Here is an 18,819-nt window from a genome sequence, read left to right on the forward strand (position 1 = left end):
GGTTAATTAACTTTCTCAAAGTCACAGCTAGTAAGTGGCAGCACCAGAATTCAATGTTAATTCTAAATACAACCAGAAAAATCTGTTGGAGCTGTATTATAGAGGCCCCAGGGCCAGGTCAAGAAGGCTGTATCTAATGTGGTAAGAAACAGGGAGCCATACAAGTATTGGAAGGATCCCTGGTGGCACAACAGTTAAGTGCTCGGTGGCTAAATCAAAAAGTTGGTGGTTTGAAGCCAGCCAGCAGCTCCGAGGGAGAAAGACCTGGCAATCTGCTCCAGTAAAGATTACACCCTAGGAAACTCTACGGGGCAGTTCTATTCTGTCACATGGGTTGCTATAAGTTGAAATCAACTCAAGGGTGCCTAACAACAGCCACAACAGAGGTATCTGAGGAAGGAAAGAGATGCCTTCCTCCTGAGTCCTGTGCTCTTTCCTCCATGCCACACTGATTCTTAAACATGACTGTCCAAAGTTACTTTCCTTTATTTGTGAAGATAAGGTCCCCTGCTCGTACAATGGTTTGCACTCGACTACTACCCTAAAGGTTGGTAGTTCAAACCCAACTAGTGGCAGCATGAAAGAAAGGCCTGCTGATCTGTTTACATAAAGACTACAGCCAAGAAAACCCTCTGGAGCAGTTCTACTCTGTAGCACATGGGGTAGCCATGAGTCAGAATTGACTCAATGGCAATGGGTTATGGATTATTTGTGAAAATAAACCTCTAGCAGAAAAAACTTATATTAATGTAACAGAATTACTATTGTTTTGAAAAACAGTGTCTTTAAGTAGTAAAAGACATGATATTTTCATAAAAGAACATTCTTTGCACCTCTGTTGATATTTTACTAGTATCTAATCCAGTTCAAGGACTTGATAATACCTAATAGTAATAATGGAGTTTTGGTGGCATAGTGGTTGAGAGCTCGGCTGCTAGCCAAAAGGTCAGCAGTTCAAATCCACCAGCCACTCCTTGGAAACCCCATGGGGCTGTTCTACTCTGTTCTATAGGGTCACTATGAGTCAGACTCCACAGTATTAGGTTTGGTTTTAGTTTTTTAATAGTAATAATAGCTAGATACAATAATAACTAGAATTTAATGGGCACTCACTATGTACTGGACATTGTGATTAGCGATGTCCATGCAGTGCCTTGCAATAACCCAGTGAGGTGGACATTACTCTCCCCACTTTTTTGAGAGGCAGCAACTAAAGCTAGGAGCTTAAGCGGCTTGACCAATGTTACACTAGGTATGTGGCAGAGCCTGGATTCAAACTCAGATTTATCTAACTCAAATCCCAGGGTTAATGAACCCAGACCTAGACTGCTTTAGTTAGATGACACTAACAATGCTATCCCCTGTACCACCCCATGAATCCCATGAGCCACAATTAGTTTCACCACAGGGGAGAGAACGAGGTAAAACAATTTGCCAAAGGTAGCGTGGCTAGGGAAAAGCAGAAGCAGTCAGGGAAATTAGAATTTCCTGCTCCTCATTTATTACTTGATCTTAGTTTTTTTTTTTTTTTTCTTAGTAATACTGTTCAGGCAAATACGATGAATGCATGATAACTGAAAAAAATTACTTAACTCATACCTGAATGGTTCAAGTCAACTGTATTCAAGGAACAAAAGGGCAGCCTGCAGTTTACAACTCCCTTGTGAGGCCCGTCGGACTCTGAAAACCCTTCTTGTAGTCCATGCAGCAGTCCCAACCTGGATCATAATTTACATCTAAATTTCCCAGTGAAGAGCTGCCAACTTTCAGAAATTGACACTGCCTGCTTCCTTCTTTTATTCCGTCTTGCCAGACATCTTGCACACAAAGAGTCTTCACAAAATCCAACAAAGTTCAGAATTAACGAGACACAATGGCCCCAGGGAGAAAGCATCTCCAAGAATCTGTTAGCACCTGCCTAGCCTCTTCATCAAAGGGCTGGCTCCAAAGCCAGATGAATTCATCATGCAACAGTTCGGTTGTACGGAACACATTCCTATCCACCATCCTCCACAAGAAAAAAATGACCGCAAAAAAAAAGAAAAGAAAAACGACCACAGGTGAAGGAAAAAAGTAGGGTAGCAGTTGCAATATTTTAAGGGAAACTAAAATTGGCCCCAGTAGAAGGCCGATATTGTGTAAGCCTCAAAGTATCCAGCATTTTGTTAAAATGAAAAAATCTGACGAACAGTAATAAAAATGTCATTTTGTACATTGCAACTGTGCTTTCTCAAGGAAAAGAGAGTTTGAAGCTTCAGATTAGGTTTACATTAGTCAAACCACCCTGTGTGAATATTACTGGGGAAAAAGCAAAAATGCTATGTATGAACCATTGTTCAGTCTCTGGTAAGTCCAGTCTTCTTTAAGGAGAGGATGAGGGAAAGAAGACTTCAAACACCATCATCTGTCTGACTGCATGACATCTGTCATCTGTCTGCAGGACAAATCCAGAGGACCAGGAAAAGAACTAGACCATATGCTACAGATGTGAGATTGAGAGAGATGAACTCTACACCGAGCATTCTATATCTGCTCGGCAAGAAGCCACTTACAGAGCACTTAGTGTAGCAGTGGGTCCATATTCTATATTCTAAATTGGAGACCCATAAAAAGTCATCTTGGGAAGATAACACAGGCAAATAATTACCACTGACTTTTTTGAACTGACATACTTTTTATTGACTACATAAAAAAAACAGACTCACAACAGTAAGAGGAATTGCCTCAAAGGATTCTGATACATACAGTGCATAGAGTGACATAAGAAAAATCTAAGTGCAGTATAACCACAAGAGCCAAGTACATCATTCCAAGTGCTAAAGAACATGGTTTACAGGTGTCAGTCAAATGCTTGCCAAGATCAACAAATCAGTTGATGCTCTTATACTAACAATGACTCTCACTGTTATCAACTTGCTGATCTAAGTATACCAGTTGCCATCGAGTCAATTCCAACTAATGGTGACCCCATGTGTGCTCAGAGTAGAACTGTGCTCTATAGGGTTTAAATAACGGCTGGTTTTTCAGAAATAGATTGTCCGGCCTTTCTTCCAAGATGCCTCTGGGTAAACTCAAACCTCCAACCTTTTAGTTAGCAGCCTAGTGTGTTCGTTAACCATTTGCTCAACCAGGAACTCCTAAGTATAGCAAGGTGGTTAACAGCATAGACTCAAATTGCTTGGATTAAAAGCCTTACTAGCTATGTCAACTTGGATAAATCACTTAAGCAATCTATCTGTAAAATGGGGAAATAAACAGTACCTACTTTTTTAACTTATGAGAGTTTTATAACAATTAAAGGACTTGAACTGAGCTTAACACAGAGTTAAGCGCCAATTAATGGTGGTATAATAATTACCATCATCATCAACGCTACATTCATGACTAGACTCAGTATAATCTATTCTTTAAAAAACGATATTCAGTCATCAACTACAAAACCCACTGCCGTTGAGTCAATAATTATGTCATGTACCTTTTTAAAAATCACAATATCAAATTCTAAGTTCAAGATTTTACATGAAGAGTGCTAGAATAAACATGGCTATCTAGCTTTACTATAATATCTTGTAAGAAATACATTAGTAACAGTGAATCCCAAATGAAGAAAACTAAAGATACAAGGGAAAGGTTAGTCCAAAGGACTAATGGACCTCATCTACCATCAGACTGAGTCCAGTGCAACTAGATGGCTCCCGGCTACCACCACCAACTGCTTTGACAGGGATCACAATAGAGGGTCCTGGACAGAGCTGGAGAAAAATGTAGAACAAAATTCTAACTCACAAAAAAAGACCAGTTTTACTGGCCTGACAAAGACTGGAAAAACCCTGAGGAGTACAGCCCCCAGGCACCTTTTTATCTCAATAAGGAAGTCACTCCCAAGGTTCATTCACCCTTCAGCCAAAGATTAGACAGGCCCATAAAACAAAACAAGACTAAAGGGGCACACCAGCCCAGGGGCAAGGACTAGAAGTCAGAAGGGAACAGGAAAGCTGGTAATAGGGAAACCAAAGTTGAGAAGGCAGAGCATTGACATTTCGTGGGGTTGTTAACCAATGTTATAAAACAATATGTATACTAACTGTTTAATGAGAAAGTAGTTTGTTTTGTAAACCTTCATCTATATATTGATAGATATTTTTTTAAAAATATGAATCCCACTAAACCATAAATTTCTTAGAACAGGGATTGAGCCTTGTCATAGTTACGTAGTGCTACTATAACAGAAATACCACAGGTTGATGGCTTTAACAAAGAGATATTTATTTTCTCACAGTCTAGTAGGCTAGAAGTCCAAATTCAGGTTGTCAGCTCCAGGGGAAGGCTTTCTCCCTCTGTCTGCCTTCTAACCAGTCTTCCCGTGGAGAAGGAGCTTCTCCACACAAGGACCCTGGGTCCAAAGGCACACTCTGCTCCCAGCCTTGCTTTCTTGGTAGTATGAAGCCCCACCATCTCTCTGCTCACTTCTTTCTTTTATACCTCAAAGAGACTGGCTTAAGACACTATTTAATCCTGCAGATCTCATCAATATAACTGCCACTAATTCATCTCATTTCATCACAGTGATAGGATTTACAACACATAGGGAAATCACATAAAATGCTGGACAACCACACAATACTGGGACTATGGCCTAGCTAAGGTGACAGATATTTGGGGGGGACACAATTCAATCCATGACAAGCCTCGTTCAACTGTATGCTCCAGTGCATGGTCAGAGAGGGCATTCAATAACCTAATGAATGGGGAAAAAAAAAAAAACCTGGAGGTGGGGGGATTCTCTATAGGTCTTTTTTAAAACCTTCCTCTGTACAGAGCATCTAATCATGACCTAAGGCTTAGATTCTAGGTATTTATGTTTATATAGACCTTTCGCTTTTCTGGAAGGAAGAATTGGTCTTTTGGCAGATAACATTTGCAGGCATGGTACAAGACCTGTGTGCTTTGGCTTACCTTTTAAACCTGTGTCTTGGACTTTCTACTTCTAGTAATTGTGAACTAGAATATGGTAGACCAATCCTTCTGACAAGAACTAGAAAAACCTGAGAAAAATACAAACATTATCTGTTTCAAGCCGTCAAAGAGCAACCAAGGCACCAATAACATGAGTGAAGATTCTAGAGAGAGAGAAAGTACAGACAAATGAACCCAATATTCAGTAATGTTATTTTCTCTCAAGGCATTTGCTAATATTAAGCAGTGGCTAAGAGCCTGAGAAACTGAACATTTCTCACAGTCTTACAGGGCTGAGGAGACAAAAGTTGGAGTTCAAAACCCACCAGGGAGGAGTAGCTCAGGGCCCTGGTGAATATTCCAAACTAGGAGTAAGAGTGAACAAGATATAGGCAAGGCCTTACAGGAAATAAAGCTTAGCTTCTGATCTGCTTAATCCCCATTTTGACTAAGGTAATCTTTGTATACCCAAACTTACTGCCAGAAGTAAATCCTCTCTCAAGGGGGATACCAGACACACTACCGTCAAGTTGATTCCAATGCATAGCGACTCCATAGGGTTTCCAAGGCTGTAAATCTCTACAGAAGCAGACTCCCATATCTTTCTCCCTCAGAGCTACTGGTGGTTTCAAACTGCCAACATTTCAGGTTAACAGTCGATCACTTTAATCACTACGCCACCACCGTTCCTTCTGAAGGGGGATAACAGCAACCAAATCCTCAAGTTAGCGCCACAATTTTTCACACTACAATGTTTGGCATTCATTCAGAAATTACCAGTATATCAGAAAACATAACTATATCATATGACCAAAAACCAAAAGAACAAACAGCAGAGAAACAGATCTACAAATGAATCAAGTACTGGAGTTATCTACTAGGCATAAACTTTAAAATAACTACAATTAAAATGTTTAGGAAATTAGATGATAAGATGGAAAACTTCTGTGAAGTCCTAGAAACTAAAAATAATAAAGTAGAAATTAGAAAACTGAAATTTAAAAATTCATAAAGTGGTTAACATCAGATTAAATATAACTGGAGAGAGAATTAGTGAATTAGAAAATATGCCAGAAGAAAATACCCAGACTAATGCACAACAGAAAGCAAAGAGAATGGAAAAATACAGTAACGAGTATGAGAAACATATGGTATATGGTGAGCACAAATGCATTTGTTTTTGGCATTGTTATTATGAAAGACGTAAAACTACAGATTGTTTGCTTTTTAACACTTTTAAAGCAGTCTTCTGCAGCAGATTTGCCCAATGCAATGGGTCTTTTGATTTTCTGACTGCTGCTTCATGGGTGTTGATTGTGGATTCAAGTAAAATGAAATCCTTGACAACTTCAGTCTTTTCTCCCTTTATCATGTTGTTGCCTACTGGTCCAGTTGTGAGAATTCTTGCTTTCTTCATGCTGAGGTGTAATCCATACTGAAAGCTGTAGTCTTTGACCTTCATCAGTAAGTGCTTCAAGTCCTCTTCACTTGCAGCAAGCAAGGTTGTGTCATCTGCATATCGCAGGTTGTTAATAAGTCTTTCTCCAATCCTGATGCTGTGTTGTTCTTCATATAGTCCAGCTTCTTTGATTATATGCCCAGCATACAGATTAAATAGGTATGGTGAAAGGATACAACCCTGATGAACACTGTTCCTAACTTCACATAGTAGCCCTTTGTTCTGTTTGAATAACTGCCTCTTGATCTATGTAGGTTCCTCATGAGCACAATTAACTGTACTGGAATTCTCATTCCTCTCAATGTTATCCCTAGTTTGTTATGATCCACACAGTCCAATGCCTTTGTATAGTCAGTAAAACACAGGTAACATCTTTCTGGTATTCTCTGCTTTCAGCCAGGATCCATCTGATATTAGCAATGATATCCCTCATTCCATGTCCTCCTCTGAATCTGGCTCGAAATCTGGCAGTTCCCTGTCAATGTACCACCACAACCGCCCCCAAATGATCCTCAACAAAACAACAAACATTAGGTTATGTTAAAGAAGATTAGGGTGGGATGCAACACCCTTACTCAGGTCACAGCTCTGATCTGATGTAAGGAGAGTTTCTGTGGTGTGAGGCCTGCATCACCATTTGTCTTACAAGAGAAAAAAGGAGACAGAAGCAAGCAGAGAGATAGGCACCTCATACCACCAAGAAAGAAGCGTCAGGAGAAGAGCATGTCCTTTGGACTCAGGGTACCCGTGCTGAGAAACTCCTAGGCCAGGGGAAGACTGATGACAAGGATCTTCTCCCCAAACTGACAGGGAAAGAGAGCCTTCACCTGGAGCTGGCACCCTGAATTTGGACTTCTAGCCTCCTAAACTGTGAAAGAATAAATTTCTCTTCGTTAAAACCATCCACTTACGGTATTTCTGTTATAGCAGCACTAGTTAACTAAGACAGTAATTTTAGCAAGGCACTTAGCTATCAAGACACATAGACTATCTTATCCAGTCTCTCTTGCAGCTAGGTGTACCCATGGGACTAAATTTGACCTATGAAATTTTAATGGAAGTAACATGTACAAGTTCCAGTCAACAGCCCTAAAAAAGAAGCTAATTGCCCTCCACTTTCTTTCCCTTCTTCCCACGGGCTAGGATAAAAGCTTAGGCGATGAATCAGCTTTGACCATGTGAACAAGGACCACATCATATGGAATGGCAGGAACCTGGGTCTCTTGATAACCCTGTAATCTACCCACTCTGGATTGCCTATCTCTAATCTGTTACAGTAGAAAGAATTTTCTTCTATCTTGTTCGAACCACTGAATATTAGGGTCTCTATAATGCTCCTTAGAAGTGAAGATGGTGAGACTTTATCTTGCTTACTCTGTACAAGTCATTAGGAAAGATCAACTGCTCGAAAAGGACATCATGTTTGGTAAAGTAGAGGGTCAGCAAAAAGGAGAAAAAACTTCAATGAGATGGATTGACAACAATAGCTGCAACAATTGGCTCACACATATCAAAGATCATGAAGATGGCGCAGGACTAGGCAATGTTTCGTTCTATTACATATAAGGTTGCCATGAGTCAAAGCCAACTCCATGGCAATGAAAAACAACAGGTTATAGTGCTAAAACAAATAGGCCCACTATGTAATGGGTTAAACACAAAAGAATTTTATTTCTCCTTCATTTAATAGTCCAAGGCCAATGTTCCTATCTGAAACAGGGGGTCTGCTCCAGGTAGTCATTCAGGAACACAATCTGACAACAGCTCCTCCAACTTCAACTTTAGCTTCCAAAGTTGTCCTGGGAGTGGCCAATCCAAAAAAAACAAAAACAAACCAAACCCACTGCCGTGGAGTCAATTCCAACTCATAGCAACTCTATAGGACAGAGTAGAACCGCCCCATGGAGGTTCCAAGGAGCACCTGTTGGGTTCGTACTGCAGACCTTTTGGTTAGCAATCCAGTCCTCCAAAAAAGGGAAAGAGCATGTGTTGGAGGCTGAGGTTTTATGGAACAAGTGGGGAAGCGGCACACATTTTTCCACTCACATTCCACTAGATAGAATTTAGTCAAACAAAACGCCTAACTAGAAGGGAGGCTGGGAAGTGTAGGAGACAGAAATGGATTTTGGTGAAGAGCTAGAATTCTCTGCCAGTGGTTGAAATTAATCCCATTTGCTTCATTCAAAGGAATCACTATCTAAAAATGTTTGGCAAACTTTGAGAAAAGTAAACATTCTTGTCAGAAATGCTTTTTATTTACTACAAGTCTATAGTCAAGATAGAACTTCTTCCTTAAACAAGCAAAAAAATAAGATTTGAGACTAATTAGTTCAACGGCAAACTATTTCCTTTGCTTAATTAAAATACCTTTTCCTTCCTGTGTACGTATAAATAAAGGGATGATCAAAAGGTAGGGTCTGATTAGTCTTGATCTAACTACTAACACATCATCCTTCAAGGCTTAAGTAATTAAAGCCTTAACAATTCCAGCCCATATCTGCCTTTTATTTTTCTTTATCTTATAGCTCTTACAATTCTCTACTCAAAAAAAAAAAAAAAAAAAAGATGGTCTTGAAATGTTTTCTGTTTTTAATATATAAGCTTTATTTGCTTAACTACATTGCCAGCTCCTCAAGGGCGTCTTTTGTGTTTCTCTGGAAATGAAAATTGGTTTTATAAAATACAAAATGCCTTTTATATAACCAAAACCAAATCTGTTGCAGTCTGGTCGATTCCAATTCATAGTGACCCTACAGGACAGAGGAGAACTGCCCCCACAGAGTTTCCAAGGAGTGGCTGGTGGATTCAAACTGCCCGCCTTTTGATTAGCAGCCGAGCACTTAACCATTCCACCACCAGGGCTCCACGTTCTATACAGTCAAATGTTTTTGTTTTGTTTTGTTTTCCTCTTTTCATTCTTTCCATTCCTAAGCACAGCTGTAAGTATTCAAATAATTAGATCATTTACAGATTTAACAAAAAGTTAGAGCTCAAAGGAGCCTATAGTAGATTAATTGCAAAATCTGGCTGTAATTCTTCACCAACACCCCCTCAACCTCCCCCAGTATCCACGCCCTTTCAATGAGACTTTGGAGTCTATTTCCCCATCTCTTGAATTTACGCTGGCCTTGTGATCTGCTTCGACCAGAACAATACAGTGGAATTGATGAGCTTCAAAAGGCCTTGGTGTGTCTGCTCACTTTCTTGGCACACATGCTTTTGCCCTGTGAATAAGTCTGGGCTAGCCTGCAGAATGATGAGAGATAAACGACTCTCTCATCCTATTGACCAACCAACAGCCAGCTATCTGCCAGATATGTGAGCAAGGCTATTTCAGATGAGCCAACCCATCAGCTGACAGCACAAACATGACCAAGCCCGATCAAGATCAGGTAAGACTGGCCCATATCATAGCAGGACTGCCCACATGATCCATAGAAGACTCCTGAACAATAAATAATAAGCTTTTATTGTTTTAAGATATTTATGTTTTTGTGTGGTCTGTTGCACAACAATAGCTACCCAGCGTTGTTGTTGTTAGGTGCCATTGAGCCGCCTCCAACTCACAGTGAACTTAAATATGACAGAACAAAACCTTGCCTGGTCTTGTATTATCTGCATGATCACTGGTATGTCTGAGGCCACTGTTGTGGCTGTTGTGTCAACCTATCTCACTGAAGGTTTTCCTCATTTTCAGTGACCTTTTACTTTACCAAACATGTTGTCCTTTTCCAGTAATTGGTCTTTCCTGATGACTTGTCCAAAGTAAATAAGCCAACGTCTCACTACCCTTTTTTTTTTTTTTCCACTACCCTTGCTTCTAAGGGGCGTTCTGGTTGTATTTCTTCTATGGCTGATTTATTCATTCTTCTGGCAGTCCGTGGTATATTCAATATTCTTGTCAACACTACAGTTTGAACACATCAATTCTTATTCTTTCTTTTTCACCATCCAATTTTTGCAAGAATGTTAGGCAACTGAAATAGTCTTAATTGTTACCTGCCTCATCTTTTCATTTTACATGTGAGTAAACAGCTTGAGCAGTAAAGTGATAGAACCTGAGAGCAGTAAGCTAGGATTATAATGCAAGTCTTGTAATTTAGCACTTTGATGTGTTTTCCATGAAATCATGTTGCTTCTTACAAGATCCCAGTAAGAGCTGAATAAAGAAGAATGCCACATGTAAGACTGGTGGACCTAATAATAAAATGAGATTATTTGAAACACTTTATAAACCGTGACATGCTATAAAAAGGCAAGATTTACTACTATATGCCAGAGATATTGGTGAAAGTATTTTATAAACTTTGTCCAAGAAAGGTCACTGGGTCTGTTTGCTTATGCCTTTAGCTCAAAAAGTTCTGATTTTTACCCAGACATTAACCAGCCTCCCAACAAAATAAGAAATTCCAGCATGATTAATGCTCATTAATTTTATAGGAAAAGAATTACTCTAGAATTTGTCTTTTTGATTTGTATTCCAACTCAAAGGACTGAAGGCTAGAAGGGCAGAAGTCATGACTTTTTTCCATCACTATATTCCCACAGTCTAGCAATGGACCAGAATGGATAAATACTAACTGAATTCTAAGCAATGTCCGACTGTCTTTAGGAAAACTTTAGGAATAGGCTCAAGAAGATAGAAGTTTCAAGAAGTAGTTTTGGACTGGCTTTAGGCTGATGAGACAGGAAAATAAGACGGTATTTTTTAAAGATCTACATGAAAAACAGAATGAAGGAATGAGCAAAACATTATAAAGCTCTTTTAAAAGGAAAAAGATTCTAACTATGTTGTTTAAATACATGTTTAAATACAACTCTATTAAAATATCTGACTTTCTCATATTTAAAATTGAGTTTTTAAGTAGACTTTAGCCTTTAGATTTCTTCTATAACAAAGTTGTTATGATAGTAATGACCTGCCTTTATATACGGCATTTTGTCCTTATATTTTTTCCCTTTAGAAAATTCCTAGTGTTTTACAAAAGTACTAAATTTATATTAGCATTTTAATAAATCATAAGCTTTCTACATTTTCTTCTTACATGTTTCTTAACAGTTCATGAAATTTAAAAGTGATTAATTTTATTAATTGGTTATAAATGAGGTTTCAGATCTGTATGTTATTTTCTTTAATCTGTACCAATTCAAATCTTTTATTAATCCAAAGCACTATGGGTGGTTCTGGAGTTACAAGTACACAACTTTAAAATTATCCCTTTTGTAGTGATTCAAACATCGCATATCATAGCCCTTTTCCAATGAAAAACACTGTGCATTCCATACAAAGGGGTTTTTGCCTGCCCTCCCTTGGACCCCATTTCTGCCTAAGACCACGGTATTTGCTCTCTCCAGACCATCTGACATAATGTTTGTCCTTGGAGACTCCGACTAGACTTGTTCCTCTGGCTTTCTGTGTCCACTGCAGGAGCCTAAATCTGTCTCTAGGCTCAGGTAACCTAACCCTTGCTCCAGCTAGGTGGCCTATGCATAGGAAGTTTGACAATCAGGGCAAAATCCCCCCCTGCTGCCATCTCTGTGAGACGTGGCCACGCACGACTCCTGGCATGTACCTGCACTGAAAAGAGGAGAAATTAGAACTCCTTACATGGCCTAGGCTGGAGAAGAAGGACAGGGAAAAACTTCCTCCAACAGTCCAAGCTGCATAGGAAAAGGCAAATCTCATTTTTGTCATATTCGAGTTATAAGGAAGGCATTTGTCACATTGTGACCTGGGACTAATTTTTTCAAAGAGGCAACAAGAAACCACATCCCAACAGATCAACCCCAGAACGGGTTAGAAAGATTTATGAGTTAAAATGGAAACTTAGCCTTCATTTGTAATAATTTTTAATACTGTTCCTTTTGGGAGGATAGGAAGAGATGCATACTAAGTACCAAACTGAGTGGCCCACAACTTTTAGAAAGAAACCAGTCCATAAGTTATGATCTCTGCTAATTAAACAATTATAAATACTACCCTTTCTTGGATAATTGGGTAACTCAATTTACTGGTCCCAAGGAGTATGTGATATCTTTTGACCTGAAAATTTAATTAAAACAGATTTTTTTTTAATAGTAAGAAATACTATATAAACTTTTTAACAACAGGAAAGAAAAGACAAAATGTTCAAAGAATGAGAAATAAATTAACTGAAATCAGCTATTTACCTGACAGAGTAAGTTCAGGTGTATACACATATGTTGTTGTTGTTAGTTGCTTGAGTCAGTCCTGACTCATGGTGACCCCACGCACAACAGAACAAAATGCTGCCTGGTCCTGCACTATTTCCATGCTCAATTGCACATTTGACCGTTATGATCCATGGGGCTTTCACTGATTTTGGGAAGTAGATCACCAGGCCTTTCTTCCTAGTCCATCTTAGCCTGGATGCTCCACTAAAACCTGTTCAGCATCATAGCAACACACAAGCCTCCACTGACAAAGAGAGGATTGCTGAGCATGAGGTGCACTGGCCAAGAATCAAACCTGGGTCTCCATCATGGAATGCAAGATTCTACCATTGAACCACCATTGCCCTCACATATACAGAGATATAGATACATAGGTAAGGGTCTATGCATATAAATTTACTCATAACAAGGAGAATTAAAAAGGAACCACTACAAAAGGGGTATTTTTTAAGTTGTGTGTTACCTTGGGCAGGAAAGGCAGGGAGAGGAAAGAATCATTATTTATGGAGCACAGTTTCTGTTTATGCGGAAGAAAAATTTGGCTACAGACATTGGTAATGGCTGCACAACATGATTGATATAATTGGCTTTACTGAATTGTGTATGTGAAAAATTATGAATTGGCAAATGGTGTGTTCTTTATATTTTTATAACAATAGAAATAAAAATAAAAGGAATGAGGAAACATAAAATACTTTTTATAAGAACTTAGCAATTTTCCAACAGTCTCCATTAAAAGCGTGGCATCTTTACTATCTTCAGTATCTTTCCTATCATCTGAGGTTGAGTGTGTTTTTCTAGAGACAGGCAGTAAGTGAAATGGTGACAGCAATGTGTCATCTGCCTGTTGCCTCTTGTTGAATACCACTTCACGTACCAGAGCCTCTAAGACCCACATGCTCAGTCCTGGCAAAGGTAAGAAAGGACGGAAAGAGCACATCCCACAAATTGTTTTCTAGCACTTAATAATAAAAAGGCTTTTCTGAACTTCCCTTTCTCGGATAATTTCATCTTACTGTTTTCCCCAATACAACATGGTTTACACAGACACAGCAGGGAACTAAAATTATGTCTGACAACACACCTTTCCTTCAGGAAAAACAGCTTCATCCTTCAGAATGAACCAGCTACTGAAAGATTCTTCTGTCTTGTAGCCTCAGGAGAAATAACTTGGGTTTCGGAAGTTATCAGATAAAAGCAAAACACTCACCTAACAGGCAGTGACAGAAATGGAATAAACGTAACAACAATGACGATGGCAGGCAGACGAAATTTACAAGGTCCTTACACTGGAAACCCTACAGCTGAGATGGATTTGTGTTTTTGCAATCATTTAAAAGGGCGTCTTCCTCAAATGTAAGCCATCACACTCAATCTTCATTTACAACAGTGAAATACTGGTTTCTGTTTCCTCAGAAAGGACAGCGCTTGCTCAGTAATGTGGATCCCTGCAGTGCAAGAAAAGAGCAATTTCTAACCCAAGAAATAATTTTTACGATACCATTTCTATCTCTTCCCACTTAAAACCAAATTTTCCTGGGAGAACGAAATGGAAGAACATAATCATAAATTTCTCTTGATGCAGGGCATTTTCCTCCCCAAGTTAATGCTATGGTCCACATATGATGATTAAAAAACATTTATCTTGTGAATCCCCTTCAGGCATATGAGTAAAACCTGCTTTTCCTCCTTCCAGCAAAAAGTCAAAGTCATCATCAAAAAAAAAAAAAAGGTTTACAATTACAAGGCAAGTAACACATCAATGATAAAGCAGATCTCCATATCAATAAATCAGTAGTTTGCTTATCTTTTGGCCACAACTTTACATTTATGGTTTTCTATATTTGAATACCATGGCTTGGTAAATGCATGGCATTGGAAAATTAATGACTAAATTCATCTTCATCATAGAAAACACAGTCTTTGTAGTATCATTCTACCAATAGCCTTATCATTACAGAGATTTCTTCTTCATCTTAGCCTACAAGATGGATGACAGTGAGAAGTCTCCTTATTTAACAGATGAAGACTAAAGGTACTAGACGAAATGTTGGTCTGTTAGGATTTAGGATATGAACACCTTCTAGGACACAGTTTTGCAGCTTTACACCTGAGAGAGATGTAGACATGTCTACCATGTTCCCAATGCTGTGCCCAGATTTTTGCAAAAAAAAAAAAAAAAAAACTTAAAATAAATAGCATTGAAGATCTTTTATCTAGACATAATACTACTACTAATAGATAATTTTTCTGTGTTTTATTCTGAGCCAACTGCCCTGTCTAGATTATCTCATTAAATCACCAAAAACAATCCTCTAAGGTAGGCACTATAATTATTCTCAAATTGCTAATGAGAATTTCAAAACATAGAGAAACTCTGGCACGTCCTGGTCATACAACTTGCATGTGGCAGAGTCAGAATTCAAGTTCAGACAGGCTATATCCAGAAGCCACACTGTATACACTGTAATATAAATAATTAAATAAGGTTTATTTATGTATACTTGTATACCCTACATTATAATATAACCTAAGGGTTAGAAATCTGGAAAAGATCAATTTTCATTATAAAAAATATGATTTTTAAAAATTAGAATAATCAAATTTAATTCCCTTTCTTATTTAAAAAACAGGTGCTTTATAATAAAATAATGTACTCCAATTAAAAGAAATAAACCCTAGTTTATTGTCTCACATTATACCACATAGAACATACAGGTGTTTAACATTATTGATATTAATAGAATTGCTACAAAATTTTTAACTCATCACTTTGTCTACCTTTGATTTAATGATTGGTCAGGAGTAGAAAACACCAATGCCAGGGACCAGGTAGTCTACATAAACGAATGACGCAAGCAGTACCTAAGTACCAGAGCAGTAGAGGTAACAGAAACTGAAGTACACATGCCCCATCTCATCAGCAAAACTACTAAACACAACCAGGGTGATCATTGCCATGGGCTTATAGGCCCAGTATGTGCAGACCTTCCAATTTTTCACAAGAAGTCAGATTTTCATACAGCATCTCCATATTTAATATGTTGGCAATAGAACTGAATTTTTTTTTTTAATGACAGCCAAATAAAACATGTCTGTAGCCTGTATAAGGACTATAGTCCTCTAGTTTGTTGTCCACAGAACTGCTGTACTCTAAAAGAAACATTTAAAACATATTTCTTTTTTATTTTCAGTGGAGATACAAATATGTTACTCAGGCTTTCTTCATCTACCTTTGCCTTCTTCTTTAAAATTTACCCAAGAGTAAATGAAAAACTATAAAATCATAAATCACAAGCACTATAATTAAATGGTAATTACCACACTGATTACTAGCAATTGATACTTACTCTGAATTTTATGAGTAAATAAGAATAGTGGAGATTATGTATAATCCCCAGAGCCCCCTTTCTCTTCCATAGGGAACATACTCTAAATGATTATGAATGAGAATAATGATGTCGTAAGAATAATCCTAAATTGGTTCTAAATTATTTTTAAAAGGTAAGTCATACCAAAATTTCAGAATATTAATCATTACTACAAACTTACAAAGCCATGACCCACATGGTCCAGAGCAATGTCACAACAGTTAAAAATTATAGCCCAGACATGAACTTCCACTATATCTTGATTCTCTCAAAATCATTTGAAGGAGTTCCAGTATAGAGTCCGTAGCAACATGAAAGCCCCATCTTACATTATTCTCAAACAACCCACAACTCAAGGGAGCTACTCCCTCTCCTACTGCCGAAAATTTCTCTCACTTATCCAGGCCATGATGCCTTGCCGTCTTAGTCATCTAGTGCTGCTACAACAGAAATACCACAAGTAGGTGGCTTTAACAGAAATTTATTCTCTCACAGTCTAGTAGGCTACAAGTCCAAATACAGGGCATCAGCTCCAAGAGAAGGCTTTCTCCCTCTGTTGGCTCTGGAGGAAGGTCCTTGTCATTAATCTTCCCTTGGTCTGACAGCATCTCAGCGCAGGAACCTCAACTCCAAAGGATGCGCTCTGCTCCCAGCGCTGCTTTCTTGGTGGTATGAGTTTCCCATGTTTCTCTGCTTGCTTCTCTCTTTTATGTCTCAAAAGAGATTGGCTTTAGACACTAATCTTGTAGACCTCATCAATATAGATGCCCTTAATCCATCTCATTACATCAGAGATAGGATTTACAACACATAGGTAAATCACGTCAGATGATAAAATGGTAGACAATCATACAATACTGAGAATCATGACCTAGCCAAGTTGACAGATATTTTGGGGGGACACAATTCAATCCATGACAATTGCTATCTACTTTCTTTGGTGTCATCCCTATGCTCTGTCCATGTCTACCCCTCATACTTTCAATACTTCAAGTTCCCTTCCAATGAAGCCCCAACGGTGTTAGTTGGTATTTCATCTTGTTTTTCTCTCAGGAATTAATCCATGGAGTTTCTGTACTTTCTTTCCTCAGAGAGGGTTGGGATGAAGAGAAAGAGAGGAAGGGATGTCCATGAACTCATATACACTGTTAAGTTTTGCCACACCATATTAGCATCAAATGCACGTGACACACCACATTACTGACTGAATTCAATGATACTCTGACTGAGAAGTGCTGCCCGGATGTCAAAGAGCATCTGCTGCTGTCTCATTTAAGGACTACAGTAAAAGTATACCAGACAATGTCTACTGATTCCAATCACCAGCTACTCTTCATCACTACTGGATGCACAGGCCAAAATACAGTGATTATAACTTTAACATATCAATACTACAGCCATTCTCCAGTAAGAGATTTTTTTTAATGAGCAGTAGTGACATAGTGAAATGTACAAGAGAGTATAGTGATTAGCCTATTTAGGAGAAAGATTTCATATGAAGTCCAACAAAGTAAATGAAAACTTAGTTTTGCTACAAACAACTGTAATCAAGAGGACTGAAGTTCCATTTGCCTTGTGAATATTTATGGCAGCAAGTCTAAAAATATAACATGTGATATATTTTTGAGGTGAAACAGAAATATTTTCCTTGTTGATTATGATGTACTCATGGGAATTTAATCCATCAAATGTTTCTTGAGCACCATAGCTAGTGATCACTCTTCTCGTTCAGCAAAGGTAGAGGACAAACTTCCACAGAGCAACCAGAGCAGAGAGATGCAGCAAAGGTCAGTCCAGAAGGGGCTGCTGGGACTCAGAGATCTCATGTCAAGGGTAGGTCAGGCCAGGGAGCCCATGAGGATCCTGACCTTGTAGTACAGCAGCAAAGTAGAGACTGCAACTGGGGGGAGATGGGACACGGCACCACTGAAACTGGCAGTGGATCACCCACAACACCCTTCTGGGACTGAAGCAGTGTGAGGGAGTCGCCACAATGGTACCCTGATAGAAAAACAGTTGATCTGAAACCACATTTGTCCCAAGACACAAAGTGATTCTTACACATTTTTCACTAATGGTGTAATATTTAGAAACAGTTGATTTAATCCAATCATTTGAAAGGCCTCCATGAAACAGAGGTCATCTTTTTTTTAGAATGCTAAAGGTACTTGGAGACAGTGTCTTGTTTAGGTAATGGAAAAACAAATGCTTCTTTAGGGAATCTTCACATAAACCAAGTTCAACGCAAATTTTTACAACAATAAGAAATAACCTCCATACATGTATAAACTGTTGAATTGGTGAATTTTTGTTAAACATTTTCACCACAATAAAAATTTTAGAAATAGTAATAACAACCCCCACTGACTCCCTTGGTCAGGAGAACCAGCCCTGGCTGCCAAAGAGACATTCACAAAATAAAGCAGATCAAACTAAACTTTTTTACCTGCTTGTTCCACATTAGCCCTGCTGAAGGTCTGGAGAGGAAAGAAAAAATGATTGAGTTTTAAGCCACCACTACAGATCTTGTCAAACAGATGGACAGTGATATCAAAAGAGCGGAGGACTTTGGTCACAAAGGACAACAGAGGAGTTCAGATATGGACACAAAAGCTTTGTAAATGTCTCACACCTGCTAAGCTCACAAAACTAAACCTGAGAAATCTTCATGAGTTTCCTCTATAGTTTTTTCAAACCTATAATCCAAACCTACAAAATGGAGTCTTCACTCTCATCCTTTCAGTTCTATCACTGGACAACTGGAATCAGGCTTCAACTAAGATTCCAAGAGCCCAGAAACAGCCCAGGGCAAGGGAACCAGTGGACACTATTTTAAAA

The 18,819-nt window shown here is 38.6% G+C and overlaps 1 protein-coding gene across 1 annotated transcript in view; it reads right to left on the reverse strand.

Moving 5' to 3' along the window:
• The window catches only part of FRAS1 (Fraser extracellular matrix complex subunit 1), a 524,357-nt gene that overhangs the window by 404,952 nt on the left and 100,586 nt on the right, over window positions 1-18,819 (reverse strand). The window lies entirely within an intron of this gene.

This window comes from Loxodonta africana, chromosome 5, assembly GCF_030014295.1.
Source record: "Loxodonta africana isolate mLoxAfr1 chromosome 5, mLoxAfr1.hap2, whole genome shotgun sequence".
Lineage (NCBI taxonomy): Eukaryota > Metazoa > Chordata > Mammalia > Proboscidea > Elephantidae > Loxodonta > Loxodonta africana.